The sequence below is a fragment of the Netta rufina genome (genome assembly GCF_964035555.1).
Source record: "Netta rufina genome assembly, chromosome: Z".
NCBI lineage: Eukaryota > Metazoa > Chordata > Aves > Anseriformes > Anatidae > Netta > Netta rufina.
In genome coordinates, this window is record NC_140126.1 from 32676069 (window position 1) to 32696975 (window position 20907).

General features: G+C 36.8%; 1 protein-coding gene across 2 annotated transcripts in view; it reads right to left on the reverse strand.

The window, feature by feature from the left end:
* The window catches only part of SLC24A2 (solute carrier family 24 member 2), a gene marked incomplete at both ends in the record, with an annotated part of 112489 nt that overhangs the window by 55173 nt on the left and 36409 nt on the right, over positions 1-20907 (reverse strand). The window lies entirely within an intron of this gene.

Sequence of the window (20907 nt, forward strand, 5' to 3'; positions counted from 1 at the left end):
AATGCCAGGGCACATGAAGTACGAACTCCAGTTATCAAGTATTAATTAAAATTGGACACAATGCAAACTTCAGCTTCCTCACATTCATCTTTATTTGATTGTAACCCCTTCCCAACAAGGTGGCATATAAATCATTTCCTCCATATCAAGTCTCATGTTTGGTGTCCACACAGAAAACAAATTATTTTGCAATAGTTCTGTGTTGCACTCTCTCATGCAGTGAAACACAGCTTTTGATACACATGAACTTTAACTGTCAGAGCATGCCTTTTGAGGTAGTGAGTTAACCTTAAAGGTTAGGTGGAAGACAAGCAATTATATGCAAACTGTGATAACAGAACAGGTCCCTTCTGTTCCATAATAAGTAAAAGAATAATGCAAACTGAAATCTTTGTGTCAGAAACATTCACCCAGCTGTGAATATTAACTTGGAGATGAAAAGGGATCTTTGTTCTGGTGAAGGAACTACCTGACATCTCTGAAATTAGACTGCCTGGTTGTGAGAAATGGTTATAAAAATATATATATGTTTTATTCATCCATTCAAGACAAGCACCGTAGAATGAACTTTTAGTGGAGTAGGAAGAAAGAGAAAGAAAAAGAAAACAGAAAATCTGTGCTTCATAATGTCACTAAAAAAGTAAATGCACCTTAGAAAATTTTGGCATAGTGTACATAAATACACGTCCTCTTTCAGATACATATCAACACATGCACTTGCAAATACGTTTTCCTTGTGCGTACTTTGAGGGACCTTCATGGGAGGCAAAAGTTATCCTGCTATAAAAGTTGCAAAAAAGCAAAAAGAACAGGCCAGGATGTCTCTTGTCTCCAAATAAGAGATTTTGGCCTCAAGTCAAGTTCTAAAGATCAGTGGGTATAGTTAAACAAGTAAAGTTTCTGAGATGTTGATGAATGTTGACAACTGAAACTATGATAAAGATATAAAAATTATTATTTGGAACCTTGAATTTTTGGACATAGGAAATGTGTTTCTTAATTTTAATATGAAAAAACATGAAAATATATTCCTGATAAATCTGAGTCACCTGTTGGGTTCCACCTAACAAAAGGCTGGAGAATATCACTTTCTTTAAGGCCAAAAGATTTTGAGAATGTTCATCATTCCTCAAAAATTTTGAGCACACTAGGCTGATAGTGAAGGCATTCCTTAAAAAACATATATTTCTATTAAAAGGAACACTGTCACTTACTTGAAAGGGAATTGGAAGAATCTGCATGAGTTTATAAAAACTAAATGAGAATTTGTACCATATAATTTAATTTGTATAAGATAATTATGTCATAAAGAGAAAGAATAATGAAATACATTTTGCATGTTCATATTAAGGAAACAAATAAGTGAAAATACATCTGAAATAAATTATTTCTTTCTCACTGTACAGAATGGGATATAATACTGTAAAAGAGATTTTTTTTTCCCACATTATTAGTAACAAAATTGTTTCTGAGCTTAAGTTGCTGGTCAAGTTACATCCTTGAAGATTAGAATATAAACAGAATTTTAAGGCAGAAATGTCTCCACAGTTTTAAAAAGAGGAACATAAAGACTGGTTAGACATTTCAGTGATACTAAATATTTATAATGTCTGAATTATCTCCTGGATTAACAATAACAACACCTTAAAATAGTGATTTAAATTATTTAACAACTTCACTATTTACAAATTCAAAAATTCAGTCATGAATTTGTTTCATGATTGAAACCTTTTGCTGTTTACACGATGCATTTGATGGCATTTTTGTCCCTGCTATGAGAACAAATTAAGCTATTTGCATGTTGCTAATGGTGACTTTTGCACTTACATATTCAGTACTATTAACTTTGATGTCACACACTGCGTGGAAAAGTATTCTGAAGTACCATTTTCCCCCTGTAGAAACATCTATTATTCAGACATTTTATTCATTTTTTTTTTCATTTAAGCCAACACTTAAAAACGTATCCAAGTTTAAAATGGCTATATTTCCTTATACTTAGAGTAAATGATATATTTTTGAATATATTGGATAGTGACTAGAAAAAAAGATGCATGACAACCATTGCACATTAGTTCCTTCAGAAACAGGAAGAGATGAAAATTCAATGTCATCTGTGCATTACATGTATTTGTGAAGGGATTGATAATAAAAAAAATAAATTCTTTCACAATGTCATGTTATAATTTCTGCAAAACCATCAATTTATTATAGCTATGCAAAATGAAAACAATACATTCTAGTATGCTCTCTTTTTCAAAGGTATCTGAAGCACAAATCCTTGTTATGCTTTTATGAGAATTATAAAAAATTAATCATGAGACAGTTTACTTATTTTTTAAAGAATTTACCAAAACATTTGTTGGTTCTCCTGTATGTCATGGTAGTACTTAAGTACCTACCTAATCCCGTGATCATGTCTTCTTCACTCCTGTGCTAAAAGCTTAAAAACATTTTATTTCAGGAAAAAATCAGGAAATGTCTACTTGCTATGAAGAAATGGGCTTTGGTGTCCTTGTCACACATCTCTTTTTGTCACTGACATATGTATATTATTGATTAAACCTGACATCTTTCTTGCCAATGCTTTTATCTTCTGACCTCTAAAAAGCTACATACAATTGCATGAAAGTGCTAGAAATACCTCTAATGTGTTACAATGCTCAACAATGTCTGATATGACAATGCTCACTTGATCATTTGTGAGTGCAACATATCAGAATTGTTCAGATAACTATATCTCATCACACAATGGTGACACCAAAGAAATTGGTTCAAATTAAATGAATAAATAACATTCCTACAGAAATGCAAAATTATGTTCTTCCTACAGCTAAACAGTAATAGGAATCTATATTAACATCAAAAACATCATTAACCATGCAATTCATTACAGTCTTTTTCTTAATGGTTGCAAGCAAAAGAAAGATTTTTTTCTTTTTCTTCTAACAGAGTCATTATTTCTCCATGAGTCATATGATGACCTCCAATTTATGAAATAAATAGCTTGTGTTACACATGAACAACATATTTCTTTTCCCTGAAAATTTCCAGGACCAAAGTTTTAAAGAATGCTAAGAAAGAGCTACATCTCTTTAAGACAAATGCAACTGTAGAAAAGGTACACAAGAGATAAGTAAATTATTATATCATCAGGACCTCAACAGTTCTGTCTGGTCTTAGAAAGTTTTTTAATGTTTGGTAATGGTTTGAGAATTCATATTCATGAGAAACATGGTCCTAACGTAATTCATGCAAGAAATGATGTGGCAGATCTCCTCATGCTTTCCTTTTAAATAAAGGATTTCTCATCAGACCAATGAAGAACAGTCTATAAAAAGTTTTAAATATTTGACACTGAATATTCTTGCTAATAAAAGATGGCTAGCAATTTCAACCACCTACTAGACTGTGCCACCTGGTATTCCAAAATCAAAATCAGGGAGCTCACTACCTACAGCTCTAGGAGTTCCTGCTCTGGTTAAAAAATTTCCATTTACTTGGTTCAATAGCAAATTAGCAAAGGCGATTAGCAAACCTTAATGCCCACCCCATCCTCCTAGCATGACAAAGCATGACTTCAGTTCCACCAGCATCAGAAGAGAGTGCAACAGTAAGTAAAAATATAAATAGATTTCAGCACCCTATCTACAGTGTGCGATGACATCTCTTTTTTGTATTTGTTTTTTTTAAATCAGCTTTTATGGGGATAATGACAGTTCATGATGTTCAGTGGCTGGCAGACTGTGGTGCTGAATGCAATATGGTTTCTTTAATTATTGTAGAATATAAGCTCATATAGGGTTTTGTTAAAATATCTCAAGCATATTTTATAGAGAAGGATGTCTGCTAATATCTCTTATGCCTGTTTTCAAAAGCAGAATCTGGACTCTGCAATTTTGTACCTATCAGTGAGGCACTGCCTGCCAGTCCTGAAGTAAATTACAGGTGATAGTTTTCTTTGTGCACAGGGCCTTCTAATCTTTGTTAGACACTATGGTTTAAAGATGTCTGTATTTTTTTTTGTTAGGCTGAACTGCAGAGACATGAAATCCATTTCAAAGGCAGTCACTAAAGTTAATCCAGTTGACTTAATGGGGCCCGGATCATTTTTAAAAATTAGTATCCTACAGAGTGCTAGTAATGTACTTGGGATAGAATGTTAAGCATTTATTGGAAAATATATGATAAGATAGATTAATGCACAAGTAGAATTCAAAGCAACAAACTCAGACGTATTTCCGAATTAAGCCTACTGGGCTTTGTGAAGTAAAAAAAACCAAACAACAACAGAAAAATAAGGAATCTATTTGTTTATCTAGTTCTCTTAGCATGCACATCTTTGGGTTTTACCTAATTAACATTCCTAAGACATCCTTTGTAAGAATATCCCAACACAATTCTATTAGAACTCTTGCCAACACAACAGGTAGGATTTATTTGGCTGGTGGGAAACTGAAAACTGCAACTCCTAGTAGTCATTGTATATTTAAACTACATGTCTTCTAGACATCCATGGAAATAAAATTTAACCATAACCACCACAGTTTATGGAAGCTTTATCAGGTGCTGTGATGGTGCCAGTACAGCTAACTCGCTGAAGGTGATTCATGTCTCTACCCCACTCCCTTGTTCCTTAAGTAGAAAGGCTGTGAGTAGCTATGCATCAATATTTCAATATACGTGGTCTGTTCTGAAAGTAGCAGGACTGGCTTTTTCCTGGGTGAACGGGCGGACGAGAGGTGGTCTGCGCGCGCAGGATCGGTGGAGGGGGATATTGGGAACGCTGGGAAAAATTGGCAGTCGGCTGTCGGCCATTGAAGAGAGCAGGTCGGTTGTACTGTGAACACCTGTCAAAACACGTCGTCATGGAGAATCATGGAGCATTTACTGGAGCAGCGATAAGCGATCAAATTTTGTGTAAAACTTGGTAAAATGGGCAAAGAGACTCACAACATGATTAAGGAGGCCTACGATGATGCTGCCATGGGTAGATCAGGTATTTCTGAGTGGCACAAGCTGTTCCAAGAAGGTAGGGAAAGAGTGGAAGACGATGACCGCTCCGGACGCCCTTCGACTGGCAAGACCAACAAAAATGTGTCGTGAGTGAAAAATTTACTGAACCGGATGAGTATCATCACAGGATGAGTATCAGAATGATTGCTGATGACTTGAGCATTCCTCAAACCCAAGTTTTTGAGATGGTGAAAAAATGGCCTCACTTAGCCATGAGAAAAGTGTGTGCGAAGTTTGTGCTGCGAGTCTTGTCAGAGGAGCAAAAGGCCAACCGGAAAGCAATCTGTCAGGATCTTCTTCATCACGTGAATGAGGAGCCCGACTTTTTGGACAATGTAGTGACCGGTGACGAGATGTGGGTGTTTGAATAAGACCCGGAGAGTAAGCAGCAGAGCACATAATGGCACACCCCTGCTTCCCCACGCCCCAAGAAAGCACGAATGAGCAAATCCAAGCCAAAGTCCATGCTCATTTGCTTTTTTGACCGTCATGGAGTCATCCACAAAGACTTTGTACCACCTGGACAAACAGTTAATGCAGTTTTTTACGTGGAAGTCCTCACAAGACTGCGAAAACGCATTGCTCGTGTGCGCCCAGCCATCGTCAACAATTGGCGGCTGTACCATGACAACGCGCCAAGCCACACAGCGTTCCGCATAGTGGAGTATTTTGCCCAGCACAAGGTGGCAACGCTGCCTCAGCCCCCCTACAGCCCCGACTTGGCCCCACCAGACTTTCTTCTATTCCCGAGAATAAACTCAACGCTCAAGGGGAAGCATCATGCATCGGTAGAGGCACTTCAAGAGGCCGTGATGAGGGAGCTAAACAGCATTCTGGTCCAGGCGTTCCTGGAGGCGTACGAAAACTGGAAAACTCATTGGCAGCAATGTGTAGATGCGGAAGGGTGCTACTTTGAAAAATTCTAATCATTTGTTCTATTCTCATGAATAAACTTTTTTTAAAAAAAATGAGTCCTACTACTTTCAGAACAGACCATGTATACTTATGGTAAAATGATGGCAGGGGTTTTAGTTTATGTATTACTGCTTAGTAGATCATCACCTAAATGGAGCCTGTAACTAACACTGGGCACAGAACCTTAGATATTGTTTGAAACAGAGTAGGAAAAAGTTTTGTAAGTACACTGTAGAAAAATAAAAAATCCTTTTCACTATGCCTGCATTCTTCTTTACTTTTACCTTTCTCTTTCCTAAAACTAAAGTAAAAGAATTCCACATTGTTGAATAAAATAAATATGATTCACAATAACCATATCAAAATCTAATTTGAGGTTATAAGCTTGTTCTGTTAATTAAAATGAAGAATTTGTTGAATTTAGCTTGAACTTTCACAGACATCGAGATGGACTATCAAATTGAGATAAGTGAATGCTTTAACAACTGCTTGTTTACAAACACCTACTGTGAAAGGTGTAGTCCTGAGCAAAGCAAAATGGTTTCCTTCATTCAGATCAGTTGCCTTATTTATGCCAGTCTGTTCATACAATTACCCAATGTGCATACAGATAGTGAATCCTCCTAAATGTTCATAAGAGATGCATCTTAGCTAATTCAAGCAGTGACAAATGGATGGTTGAAGGAATGAGTTGTAAAATAATAATAGATCAACTACTTTAATAGTAGATCAACTGATTAAAGTCTGGATTTTTATGCATACTATTATAGGGAAAAACACCTAACACAGTCAGCCAGTAGGACCAATAATAGGTTAGTTATTCGATATGTATAAGAAAGTCAGAGTCTGCACTGTGTCTCTTAGCTTCTCTGAACTTACTTAAAATCAGGTATCTTTGGCTTAGGATGGTAGTGGAATAGCTCAAGCTTAAAGACTTGATGAGTTTTTAATCACCTTAGTGTCAGAAGTAATCATGCAGTTTTAAGTTGTCCTCTTATCCTCATTTCAAGATTTGACAATGAAGCCACCTTTTCCTATTTTTCTTTTAATTATATAAATTATCGTAATAGTTCTCTGTGTATATGTAACATTCAGGAGAGAAAGAGAATATTTTTGAAGAAAAAAAAACAACAAAACAACAAAAAAACACTAAAATTAGGTATATACTGTAGTAATTAGATCCTCAAAACATTTGCTCACAAGTGACAGTTTAAGTACATCAGTATGGATTTGTATGGCTAGTTTTAAAATACCTGGATTTAGTCTTTAATATGCTGATACTTCATAAGCACTATTACATGGAAAAGCCTTAGTAAATATTCCAAGATTTAATTCTCAAAATTTAGAAAATGCCTAATTTAAAATCACCCATGAAACAAAATGCAAATCTGGGGCTGCTAACAGGAGATGCCAGCACTTCATTCCTTGCAACTCAATCAAATTTGAAAGACTTAGGAAGAAGACAGCAGAAAAGCATTTCCTAGAACTCCTGCTTACCCAAATATACAAAGGACCTACTTCAGATTACAGATGTTTTAAAGTTTGCCCTAAAAATAGAGATGATCATTCTCAGGGAGAAAAGTGTTTGACAAATCTTAGTGCTTATTGCTGCTATGATGATTTGCAACAATTATGCAACAACTGGATAAATCTCATTGGTGTAAGTGGGCTACACATGGCAGAGAATTCACCACAGGGATGGCAGGGCTGCAGTTTCACTGCATTTTCTCCTCTAACCCCCCGGAGACCCTGCAGGAAATGGGTAGCTCCAGCTGCAGACAACCCGACCTGCACAGCCTGCAGAGGGGAAATGCTGAATTAGGTCATCCTCAGCTGGCCTGGTCACAACCCCTTTCCACAAGTTCTGCTGACTTCTCTGTTTTATTTCACAGCTACCTTTTTCCCTCAAGGGACTTTTTATCACTGGGATCTCTGCCGACTCTATCAGCTGGCAGAAATGCATGCCAGATCTAGTTCTCAGAGTAGTGACTGCATGAAGAAAGTAACCAAGTGCAAGATGGGCATATAAAATAATGAATTATATTAAGAAAGCAGCTGAGCATTGCTAATAACTTACGTTTGCCATACTGCCAGAAGGGGACGGAGAACAGAAGGCAGAATACTGGCACTTCAGAAGAGACACAGAAAAACCTTGGCATGCTCTCTGTGTTATGTTCTGTGGGACTACCTTTTCCATGAAACACTAATAACATTTTTAAAGTGCTCTGCCTCACACATTTTAAAAAAGAGGGAGCAAGGGCTAAGGAAAGCATCATCAAACCAGGAAGCTCCTTTTGATATAAATGTTTCAAATAACAGTGCTTGAAAAAGTGAAATTTTTATTCATTGGGAACACACCTCCAGTTCTGATTTGCAATACTTTGGGTGTCAGTTTTGTACTAGTCTATTAGGCAAAATTCAGCAGATGGTTTTGCTTCTGCTCCTCCATTTCCCCATCTGTAAACCAGGGACAGGGACACTCTCTGTAAAGAACTTCGTTCTGATAGAAATGGCTGGTTGTACTAGGGGCAGGTTACTGGATAAGACTGCCTTCTCTTCAACAATTACTTATGCTCTTTTTTTCCCTTCTTTGGGCTTTGTATTTTGTACTTAGCACAAGAGAAATGTACATTTTAATAAGCCATAGAACACCACTTCTCTGAGAGTAGCTTCTCCAATAGTTATACATAAAACACCAAAATGTAACTCTTGCAGTGCTTTGCTACTTACCAAATATCAAAGACCTTTATTTTTGGACTAATCGTGTTTCTAACATCTCTGAGATTGTTGGTTTACAGGATTATATGACAATCAATGCAATCAAAGCGTATAAAACACTCTTTATGTCCAGTGGGATATTAGGCTCATTCTTCAACATTGTAAAAGAAAACCAGATGAAAGTATACATATATTTTTTATTTAATTCATCCCCTAGCTGAATTCTATTACAATTTTGCCATTTTGAAACAGGAAGCTAGACATTAAATCTGAGGCAAAACAAAGTATTGCTGAAAGTAAATAATTTTGCATATTTGATTCAACAATATTTCAGTCTTACTGTCTTTATAACTGACATTGAATACCACCTGCCTCAATACTTGTCCTTCAGGAAAACATTTTCAGCTATTTTCACTGCTCCCTCCTTGGTCTTTTCTGATCACCTGAAACATGCAAATGCCTTCCAAGGGTTTACACCTGGTGAAGGTGTAAGAAATGGTAAGGAGAAAAATGTTGCCAAGAAATAGAAAAGAAATCTTACAGAAAATCTCTAGATAAGACACCAGCACTTTACTTCCAACAAACCTGATAGAGATGTGGACAAAAAAAAAAGCAAGCTGAAATTTCCAAAATTTATCTACAACCATACAGCCAAACAAATTAACATTTTCTTTACACTAAGTAAAGAAAAATGGAGGACATCAGCTTATGCCTTACTCTGATTCCTTCTGCCTTTTAAGTGTTGTTCTGCAGTGTTCTGCTTTGCATTAAGATGAAACAGATATATGAAATCAGGATCATCCATGTTAGTTGGGTTTCTGGAGACCACCAGGCATGTGCTATGGAGAATTTACAGCATACACATGCTAATTTACTTTCAACTTGAATGAAACTGAGGAAATGAAACTGAGGGAGAAATAAGCTGAATGGCACTGTTTCTAAATTCAGAATGATGACATTAAGATCTTACATCAGACCTCCCACATTCTGGGTGTTCTGGACACTTCAGTTAGCCAATTTTGTCTGGTGTGACACAGGACAGAAAACAAATCTCTTTGTGCTTACCTTCCTTCATCAATCTGCCATGCTATACTACCTGCTATGCTATTGATCTGCATCTATGAACCAGATGCCTGCAGGCATTGCAACCCATTGAGACATAACCAAGAAGCAATGACTTTGATGCTCTCCTTTATGAACTGCAAATCCTGATCTTGCCAGAACAACTTTCTAATATTACCTAACCTGCAGCTGCAAACACCACTCCTGTTGTGACTGAAGAGAGTAAGGCATTAGGTGTAACATGCTCAGAAGTTAGGAAAGACTTTATCATGGCAGGGCATAGCAAGGGACCACAGCTGCAAGAAAGTGTGAGACGGTTCATAGTAAAGAAGTGGGGGTGGTAGCCTAAGCAGGTAGTATCTGCTGAGGTTTGTCTTCCAGCTTTCTTTCCCACTTCCATCTTCAGGGCAAAAGTATTTCTTTTCCTCCAAACTGCCAGGTGTGCCTCGTTGCAAATCATGAGATTTCTGAGACTTTTGCTGAGCAATGTTATTTTGGACACCAGCCTGCAAGGTCTTTCAATTAGAAAGAAAAACTCCTGGTAACCCCATACATCTTTTATGTAATCCTATTCTATTACACAAAATCTTAAAGTCTGGTTTCCCTAAGGACTGCAGGAGTCACAAACAGGAGGCAGTGCCATTATACCCAGCTGTTAGCCTACTTTCAGCCAGCAGTTGCTCCCCAAATTCCCAGCCTGTCTCTACTTTTTTTTTTTTTTTTTTTTTTTCCTCACAGAACCTTTCCTTCCTTATTAACTCTTGAAATTTTTTACTGCTCTTTCTCCTCCCGTCTCACTGGGAGACATGTCACACAATGCCCATGGAAAATTGGCCCACCATGCACAGTTTTCTTCCAGGGGCTGGGATAATTCTTTATCTGAGATGGGCACTCCTATTGTTTCAGCTATCTGCTTCCATAAAAAACAATCACATTTAACAACAAGAAAACTGTTACACCCCACTGTTGTATATGATGCAACTCCATACAAGATGTTTTCAGTGTAACAAGTGAAAAGAGGAAAAAAATAAAAGTGGAAGACTTTAACTATGTCCTTGCATTAAGTGAAGTCACCATGATGAAGAGGACATGAAAACAAGACATGGACTTTTGTAATTTACTAGGAATAAATTGAACTAAAACAAAAAAGAAGACTTTCTATGCCTCAGTATAAAAATGCGAACTGTTTGCTGATGTTTTAATAGCTGATTGCAAATCCTGTAGCCAGGTTCCAGGTGGCATGTCATTGGCTTTAATTACATTCCAATGCAAATCCGTGTTTCCATGTAATGCATTTATTCCCTTATCTACAAAAATCTGGTTGTTCCATGAGGGAAGAACCTAGTTACTTAGGATGCACCTCTAATACAACTAAATTAACTATATAAAGAAAAGTGTAATTTTTTTTTTTTTCTCACAAGTAGTGAGAAATCATTATGCTCTATGCAGACTTAAGCAGTCTGGAATTAATCCATAAACTGTTTTTACATTCTATGGAAAATTCCCATTGTCATGAATTCTCAGATTTCTGTTTCTATGTGACTGCAATCATTCTACAAGCATGTAAAAACTTCAATCAAAAACAAAACAAACAAAGAAAAAAAATGTTGCTTTTCATGATATTCTCTTAAACTTGGGAAGACTGAAGTCTTTGTCAAGCTAAATTGTAAGGAAACATGGTTCTCTCATGTCAGAGTTTGAGGCTCCAATCAAGATTTGATGAATTCAAACCACTAAAAAATTCAAACCAATAAAAAAATTTATTATGCAGTGCTTACCATACGAGTTCTTTTATGTTAACTAGCTTTTGTCCTTAGAACACTGATTAAGGGAATCAAAGAGAACAAAAGGATTCTTGGAATTACATTACCTTTCCACTTGTGAAACAGTATGCAGCTAGAATGAGAGGAAAAGCAGATTAAATCTCCCTTAGTCTGCTTGTACATGTGTTTATTTTAGTGGCAGTTTTACTGGAGATCTCTCTGTGCTTGTATGTTTTTAAAATGCTTTGTAAATAGTAGTCCTGCAGTCCTGCTGTGGAAGTCTATGGAAATACCTAAAGGGTGCTACTTATTCTGATTATTTTTCTTTCAATCCAATTTTTGCTTACTGAACTGGAAAAAATAATTTGGACTGTTATTGAACAATTCCTATTAATTTTGCTCCATTTACAAACTGAATTCGCTTACATGCAATAATAGAAATCTCATCTCAAAGCCATCCACGTTTTACAATATTCCAGTTAAATCTAGATTATCAAAAACTCTTCATTCTGGTTCACAAAGTTTTATCAATTACCGGGGAGGCAGATAACATCAAGATCTTGAAACAAGTGAAGAAATAATAAATACAAAAATGTTTTAAAGTTTAAAGTCACATATCCCAGCCATGCAACCTTGGGAAAAACAGAGCTAAGAGGACTGGGGGCTCTAGATTTGGCTGCTTACTCTGACAAGTCAGATCAAACTGGGTGGTGGACTGGAAGTCAACTGCTCTAACAAGAACAATTGCCAGATTATTTTTGGAAAAACTAACTGTGTTCCATCTGTGCTAGTCAACTCTTACAACAATAACCATTAAAAAAAATAAAATAATAATAACACACATTTAAAATGGCCTTCTTAATGTTACAGTAACTTGTTGGTAAGTTGGGTCTCTGTTTTTTCTTTTCCTGGGTCTGCCCAGCCATTCTCATTTACAGCACCATGAACGGCTGTGTACAATGCTGGGGAGGTCGAAATGTGGCTCAGCCCTCTCCATCCCTAGCTGCTTTCACTACTGGCCTCCGCCCCTGTCAGAGTCACAGGCAAGTAAGGACAACATTATAAACTACTCCCTGAGCTCATTAAGGGATGGCAAAGCAGGAACTATAACAGGATGCAAACCCTTTCATGTTTCACTTCTAGCTGAAAGCTCATACGGGTTGGTGATAAACAAGAGCTGCTCTTGTCTGCTGGATTAATAGTGCCATCTGTGAAACAAGGACTGCAGAACTGATCTGGGTGATAGCATATTTCTGTACATTCACAAGATCTATTGCAGAATTCTCAATGCCTGGCAATCTTCTGGGCATAGCCAGAAAAAAGAAATGTACAGATTTGTGTGGAGTCAGGAATATTGCCTCTGGAAAAAATGCTTCCCAGACTCTATCTGCCCTGTGGAAGAGTCCCATATATGCACTTCTGATGGAAATAAGTTAGTATGACTGCCTAAGTCTTATGTACAATTGTGTTAATATTGAAAAGGCTCATCCTCTGGTTTAGTCCATAAAGAATGACCAGAAATGTTGGCTGAAAACAAGATAAAAAATAGATATAAAACTAAAAAAGAAAAAAATCTTCTAAAACACAAGAAGTATACATGTCTGTGAGCATAGGGAAACCAAATACTCTATCCACAGGAGCAGAGGTGCTTTTCTTTTGTCTATTCACTGGCCAAATAAGGACGTATACTGCTAACAGACTGAAAATTTTGTCTTACAAAGTTTATCTTTTCTTCTCAACAATAAACCATGGACAATTGATTTCTAACCATGATTTTTTTGGGGGGTGGAGTTGGGGGGAGTGGGGTAGGGGAGTCACGAAAATTGTATTTTATAGTTCTTTGAAGCATGAGACAGAAATCTGCCAGAGAAATGTAGATGTATTGGCTAAATCTTTTCAGCTATGACTCCTGGTGTCTGAAACTACATATTTTTGTGTGAAATTCAGTGATCATGAAATATTTGTGGAGCATGTTAACCATGCCTTCCTTGACCATGAAAGAATACTCAAGAAATGAGCCTTCATACCTCTCTATGAAGAAAGTGCTGTGAAAAAGAAAATAGCAAAAAGAAAGTCAGTGCACCTCTTATATTTAAAGACTTCATTAAATTGTTACAGCAAAGACCTGTAAGTAGCAATGTCCCTAAAAAACAAAACCCACTCACTTGTGTTGCAATGAACCATTCTGCCAAAAAAAGTTGGATTACACACAGAGTTGTGAAAGTTTCTCATGTGGCAATTTAGTTTCTACTTGCATAAACTTTATTTAGAAAGATAAATTTCTCCACTATCAACACTGCCCTATGAATTTCCTATAATAATACACTGCTTGCTATTGAATGGAAACAGTAATTTAAAGCCTTTTACAGCAAATTTTTCATTATCAATTTTAATTTAAATCATCCTACTGGAAATTGCAGCACTATTTTTTTTTTTTAATTATTTCAGTCACTTTATCTCTCATACTTCTAAGCAGAAAGGAGAATTAGTATTGCCTCTGCACTTTGTTTTCTGTCACTTAGGACCTTAGAATTCATTGTGGTATGTGCATGCTTGACTTCTTTAGAAAAACAGATTCATTTTTTCTTAACTCATTTGCTACTTTCTTTGATTAGTTGAAGAGAAATCTATCTCTGGGATCTGAAGTTGCTCTTTCCTGATGACCAAAAGTATTTAATCTGGTAGGTCATTACGTCCTCTAAATTTGCACTTACCTAGACTAATGCCTAGTGTTTGATATCTACAAATTCTTCTGATTTAAAGAGGAAACTGAAACTGTGAGGATTTATCTTAGTTTCATTTATAAGATTGCAATTTTGCTACTTTCCTCTTGTGAACATAGCCTTGTAAACATAGATTGACATAAATCACTTACTGGGATTAAGCAAGTCAAATCTTCCAGTTTCATTTCTTCATTGAAAGACTGAGGCAGGTAGTATGGTCACTTGCAAAAGTTAGTCTAGCATACAGTGAGAAGTAAACCTTTTTTATTTTATTTTATTTTAGTTTATTTTAGTTTATTTTATTTTAATCATATTTTGTATTCTCTCTTAGAAGAAAATTCTTCTCTAATATTTTATCTTCCCCCAGGTATCAGAAAAAAAAAAAAAAAGTTTCAACAATGACTCTACCAAGATAAAGGGTTCCTTAAAAAAAAAGACAAATGTATAGGTATTAGATTTTTGATAGCATCTCTTACATTCTTCTCAGTGAAATTTCAGATTTAAGTAGCAGGTGTCTCATTCTTGCAAATGAGTTCTGAACAACAAAAAATCACTTTTCCTAAGCCTTTTAGAAGTTTTTTTAACTAATTACAATTTTAGGTATTAAACAGAAATGAACCTATACCACACCTTCTATGATTGAGGTTTCAGAATTTCCTGCAGAAAAGGTTTGATGTAGGCTTCTTAGTCTGCTTCCAATCTGATCTTCAGCCTGACATTCTCAGGAGGACTATTTGATTTCCCTTTTCCTTTTTTCTTTTTCATTTTTTTTTTTTTTCCCCAACACTTTCTGAATCAGACTTTCTGTTTTGTTTTGCCTTGTTTTTACTTTTTTTCTTACTAAGGTTTACTCCATTAGCATACTGTCTTGTCTTGCCTTTTTCTTTAAAATTGCCAATATTCCTGTAAGGTCTGTCAATGACTTCAGGACTAAGTTACATATGACCTTTACTGTGGTGAGAAATATCCAACAGAATTTATAATATCGAATGGAAAATGCTATGCAGTGCAAATCTCAATTCTTCATGACGAATTGACAGAACCATTACAAAAAAAAAGAAAAAGCAATGAATTTATTTTCTGCAAATGAAACAGACTCAGTTTTGGTTAAGTATCATGGTAAGATGCAGTTATGATTCCTGTCTATTCACTCCAACAAATGTAAACATTTATGCCACTTGAGCCAGAAATGCTTGCAACAATATTTGGTCATTTCTCCTTTCCCGGACTACACCACTGAAGGCTAGAAACATCAGGAGAAAAAAACTAGGAATATCCAAATGACAGATAGTCATCAATGTTAAAAAACAAAAACAAAGAAACAACAACAACAAAACCCCACAGATTTTCAACTGGAGAGCCACAGACCATAAGGAATCACCAGGTTGTGTATTGTTTGCATAAGTGACTCTTCATTATATCTTTGTAAGTACTTTCATAGATGGTTTCAGGGCTATGGTATGGTAGATTCAGCCAGAAATGTAGTCAAAAGGCAAACCTCCCATCAGCATCAATTCTGGTCAATGGATGAAGAAGCTTAAAGATTCATAATGACCAGCTTTATGGTCAAGGAGACTTGGTCTATTATGCAAAAGATATCATCACAAAGCATGACAACAAGCATAGCTGGAAACCTTTTGATACCCAAAGGGATGTGCATGCAGCAGTTTAGGAGAGGGGGGCAGTTTAATTTGATCCTTAGAAAAGCCATAGCAAACTTGGTAGGGGTTGTATTAGTATGGATTCATGCCCACTCTTGAGGTTTTATGATTTCAAATGTGCTGAACACACCTTATAGCCCAACACCTGGCTGAGAACTAACTCTGAGCTGCACCTGCTCTAGGTGAGGACTCCTCTTTATCTTCAATGTTGCCCATAACCAGGGTTTTTGAATAAATATAATTTTGATTAACACTCAACCCTTTTGCTTTTTTGGTTAACTACGGCATGAATATTAGGGCAAATACCCTTGGGAAGAGACTGAATGGAGTGGGACATGATAGTTTTATAGAGTAATTGACTCCTCGGGAATTCCTTGCATGTTCCTGTTCTCTGCAGTGTTTTGTAAGCACATGACAGTGATCGTGCTTAATGTTCAATGGCATTAAATCAAGCAATTCACTGAAGGGCTCATGGAAGTAAGAGTTTTTGGGACTGAGCTCATAATTTCTAAGAGCAAATACATTAGGATTTTATAAGCTCAAAAAGACTTGCGAGACTAATAATCCTAAAAGCCTATTAAGCTATTAAGGTAACCAAATAAAGCATCTGCATTTTGATCTGTCTCCAATCTAAATGCTCAGCATGAAGCTTCTTTAGTGATATAAAGAAGGATGAAGAAATCATTCTCCATAAGGCAATTTTGTATATTTCAGAGTCTGTTAGAAAAGAACAAAAATCCTAGAAACTTTTCTACTTTTATAACATTTTATATCAGTGTTATGATTTCAATATTTTACAATATCTTGTATGTCTTCTCTGTTGAAATGATTTCTCATTCCTTAAGACAAAGGATAAAATACGGTCGTTTCTCGAACCTGTTTATATTTTTACCCATTTGCACAGTTTCACCTGCTGCAAAATGTGCCTCAGCAGGAACTTAAATTTCTTAAGTTACCACACTACTCCTCTGGGCAGTCCTGTTTCACTTACTGCTCATTACCACTGCTCCATACTATTGTGTAGATGTTCTCCATAAACATTTTTTTTTTAATTGTTTGTTTTGTTTTCTTTTGTTTTGTTTTCATTCTTTTCACTTTTACTCAGAATCTGCTTAAAGATACATGTTTTTGCTAACTATAGCAAGCAACTTTCTGATCTAACAAAACTAAGGTAAACTTTTAGCTAGTGTTCATTGAAAGTTGCCATTTTGCATTCTAATTTGTTTTTAGTTAGGGCACTAAAATCCTTAGACTTTATACCATTTTGAGATATCTGTGTCTCACACAGGACCAAGCACACAACCATAGAGATTTTATATTATATTTTTGAGAACTTTTTTTTTGTCATATGATAACACAGAAACAAGTCCTAGCTTTTCTGCTGTAAGTAAATAGGTGCACATTTGCACCCTCAGCAGCTGTCAAGTTCATGTCATAAAACAAGCTCTTACACTGCAGCTAGAAAGTGGTTTACAATATGGATCTTATAATTGTGGTACTGTACTCTCAGACATGAGATTTTATGTTCATACCTTGAAATAATCATAATGAAATGTGAGCAGACAAGGTTATGCATCACAGAATCACGGAATGGTTAAGGTGGGAAGTGACCTCTAGAGGCCATCTGGTCCAAGCCCCCTGCTCAAGCAGGGACACCTACAGCTAGTCATTCAGGACCATGTCTAGGTGACTTCTGAAGATCTCCAAGGAGCGAGACTCCATAACCTCTCTGGTCAGCCTATTCCAGTGATCCATTCTTTACCCTCACAGTAAAGAAGTGCTTCCTATGTTCACATGGAACCTGCTGTGTTTGTGTCCACGACCTCTTGTCTGAGCACTGTGCACCACTGAAAAGAGCTGGCTCTCCTCTTTGCACTCTCCTGGCAGGTATTTATAGGAATTGATAAGATTCCCCTGAGCCGACTCATCTCAAGGCTGAACATTAACAGCTCTCTCATCTTCTCTTCAGAGGAGATGTGCTCCAGTCCATCATCATGGTGCCTCTCCACTGGACTCTATTCAGTAGATCCATGTTCCTCTTGTACTGAGGGGCCCAAAACTGGACACAGCACTCCAAGTGCAGCCTCACCAATTCTGACTAGAGGGGAAGGATCTCCTTTCTTGACCTGCTGGCCATTCTTTGCCTAGTGCAGCCAAGAATTTCATTAGCCTTCTTAGCAGCAAGGGCAAATTGCTGAGTCCTGTTCAACTTGGTGTCCACCAGACTCCCAGGTCCTTTTCTGCATAGCTGTTTTGCAGCTGGGTTTGTTCCTCCCCTGGTGCACATCCAATGCACCTATAATGCATTTCCCAGTTCATTTAATATTAGTTGGAGAAATATTTTTGGTATTTCTCACCTCCAAAAATTTACTACTTCAGAGTCAAAGAGATGTTATTCTTGCATCTTTCTGGTAAATGTAGTTAGGCTGAAGCCTCTCAATTATAAGAGAATGTACTGTCCCGCTCTTAATTGCAAACTTCCTCTTCTGTAAACTATGTCTTTATATTTTCTTTAACTCTTCTTGCTTTTGCAGTCCTGGAGAAGTTTTACTTCCAGGACTATCTGCAGTTATAATTAAGGACTGGCAGATAGGCTTTACAGATTAGCTAACTAAATTATACTGATTATGATAGGAGATAAAAAGATGTGTCTGTTCTCACAGTAAAATGTAATTACTATGGAGATATGGTCACTTCTGCAATAAAGAGAACCTGCAAAGAAGATATCTTCTGCCTAAGGACAATACTAAGCTAGAGCTGATCTTCTTTAGTAACGTTAATTTTATTGTTTTCCATCCTTTCCTTTCTTCATATGACAGGTGATACTTAATTACCACATACCATGTCAAATGAAGATATGTGTGAAGAAATCTTGGATAAAAAAACTTGTGAAAAGTTTATTTGGTTCCAAAAGTTTGGTTGGATGATGAATTGAGAAGACAGAAATATTTCCTTCTTAATGCTTATCATTTTTACCCTCACAGAATAGTGCTAACCATGTAAATGGCTAAATACTATTCAAAATGAGTGAACAAGGAAAGCTTGGATTTCTAGAGAAAATGTGAGTTGAAGTTAAGAGCAAATCCACTTCATGTATGTAACTGGCATATTTTTTTCTGTCTCTGCAGGCTCTGCATCCATGCAAAATGCTTGCATTTCCAAATGCTGAAAACTGCAGGGTTTATTTTGAAACTGAAAATCTTTGATGCCACTAAAATGTGTGTTTAAGAACCTTTGTAAAGCAGGTCCTTAGCGAGTACTGTAGGTTTTTGATTAGACATACAAAATATGAAAGAGCAAGAGCAACCTGCCAGAACTTTAATTTCTAGTTTCTATGTTAAACTCCCTTCCAAAACAGGTCTGCACCACTGCTGTACATTTAGGACAAGCTATAGAGTTTTGGAATCCTACAAATAAGCACTATTTCCTCACACCAAACAATCAAAAGACTAAGATATATTTTTCATTTCCCCTTTGATGTACTGTATCTCCGTTTGCTTCCCCATCTGCAAAATTAAGATAATGATACAGACTTTTGTGAAGTGCTTTGACAGTTACACATGGAAAATGCAATGAATGAGCTAAATATTTGGTTCAATCATCCAGTACCTACACTATTCCCCTGTCAATTGATATTTCTATTTCCATCTGCTTCTAGTTAAATCCCATGCAACTTGGGCAATGATTTTGGTCGATGATGAAAACAAACACTTGAAGAGTTACTCTTTCTAGCAGATGCTCAGAATGCTTTTTGTTGTAGAAATGCATATATAATTTCAAACATGAGATTCAGAGTACGTCTTCGTCTAACCCTAAATCCTATGTAACAGAAATATTTGCTTTTGATTCTATGAAATTTACAAAACAAAACAACGTTTCAAGAGTGTACCAAAAGTATGCCTAGCAATAAGCATGTACCAGCAGGTTAAGCCATTATCTGAAAGGAGCTAATGGGTGTCACCAGAATCCTTGGCAGAGCAGTGAAGTAAATGTGTAAAGCCTTCCATTTATATTCTTTGGGGTTCTACTGCTGTCTGATAAACTTTGTGAAGCAAGTTCTTAGTGTTCCATCAAGAGATGAGCAAGCTTTTCCAGCCAAAATGAAAACATGAACTTGTTTTCTCTTAAATCAATAGTAAAACATCTTCCAATTGCAACAGCATAGATGTTGTTCTATAACCTTTTGAGAATCCTGTGGAACAGCAAGATCCTGCCCTTTGGCTATGCACTCACTTTTGCTGTTTCAGAGGTCTTGTAATCAAAGAAAAACAAACTCCAAGTTAAATCTGGCCAGCAAACCATAACTGGGAGTTCTGAATTTAAACAGATTGGGAGGACCAATGCAACATTTTTAAAGTTTTGTAAATCTCAAATTTAGTAGATGTCTCACAGTGAGACAAAAATTTGGTCTTAAAAATTCTTTTTAATTTTTTTTTCTTAAAATTTTTTGGTCTACATTCTTATCCAGTTACTGATAATAAGTAAAATGAGGCCACAATAAATGCAGAATCATAGAATTCCAGAATGGCTTGATTTGGAAGGGACGTTAAAGATTATCTAATTCCACACCCCTTGCCATGGGCAGGGACACCTCCCACCAGACTTGGTTGCCCAAAGCCCCATTCAACCTGGTCTTGAACATCCGCAGGGATGAGGCATCCACAGCTTCTCTGGGCAGCCTGTTCCAGTGCCTCACTGCCCTCTGAGTAATGAGTTTCCTCTTTATATCTAATCTAAAGCTACCCTCTTTTAGTTTAAAACCATTCTGCATTGTTCTATCACTACACTCCCTGACAGAGCCCCCTAGCCCCCTCTCACCCCCTTCCCCCCCACCCCCACCCCCACCCCGCATTCCTGTAGGCCCCCTTTAGGTGTTGGAAGGATGCTATAAAGTCTCCCCAGAGCCTTCTTTTCTCCAGGCTGAACAACCCCAACTCCCTCAGCCTGTCTTCACAAGAGAGGTACTCCAGCCCTCTGATCTTCTTTGTGGTCCTCCTCTGGACTCATTCTAATAGGTCCATGTCCATGTGCGGGGGCCCCAGAGCTGAA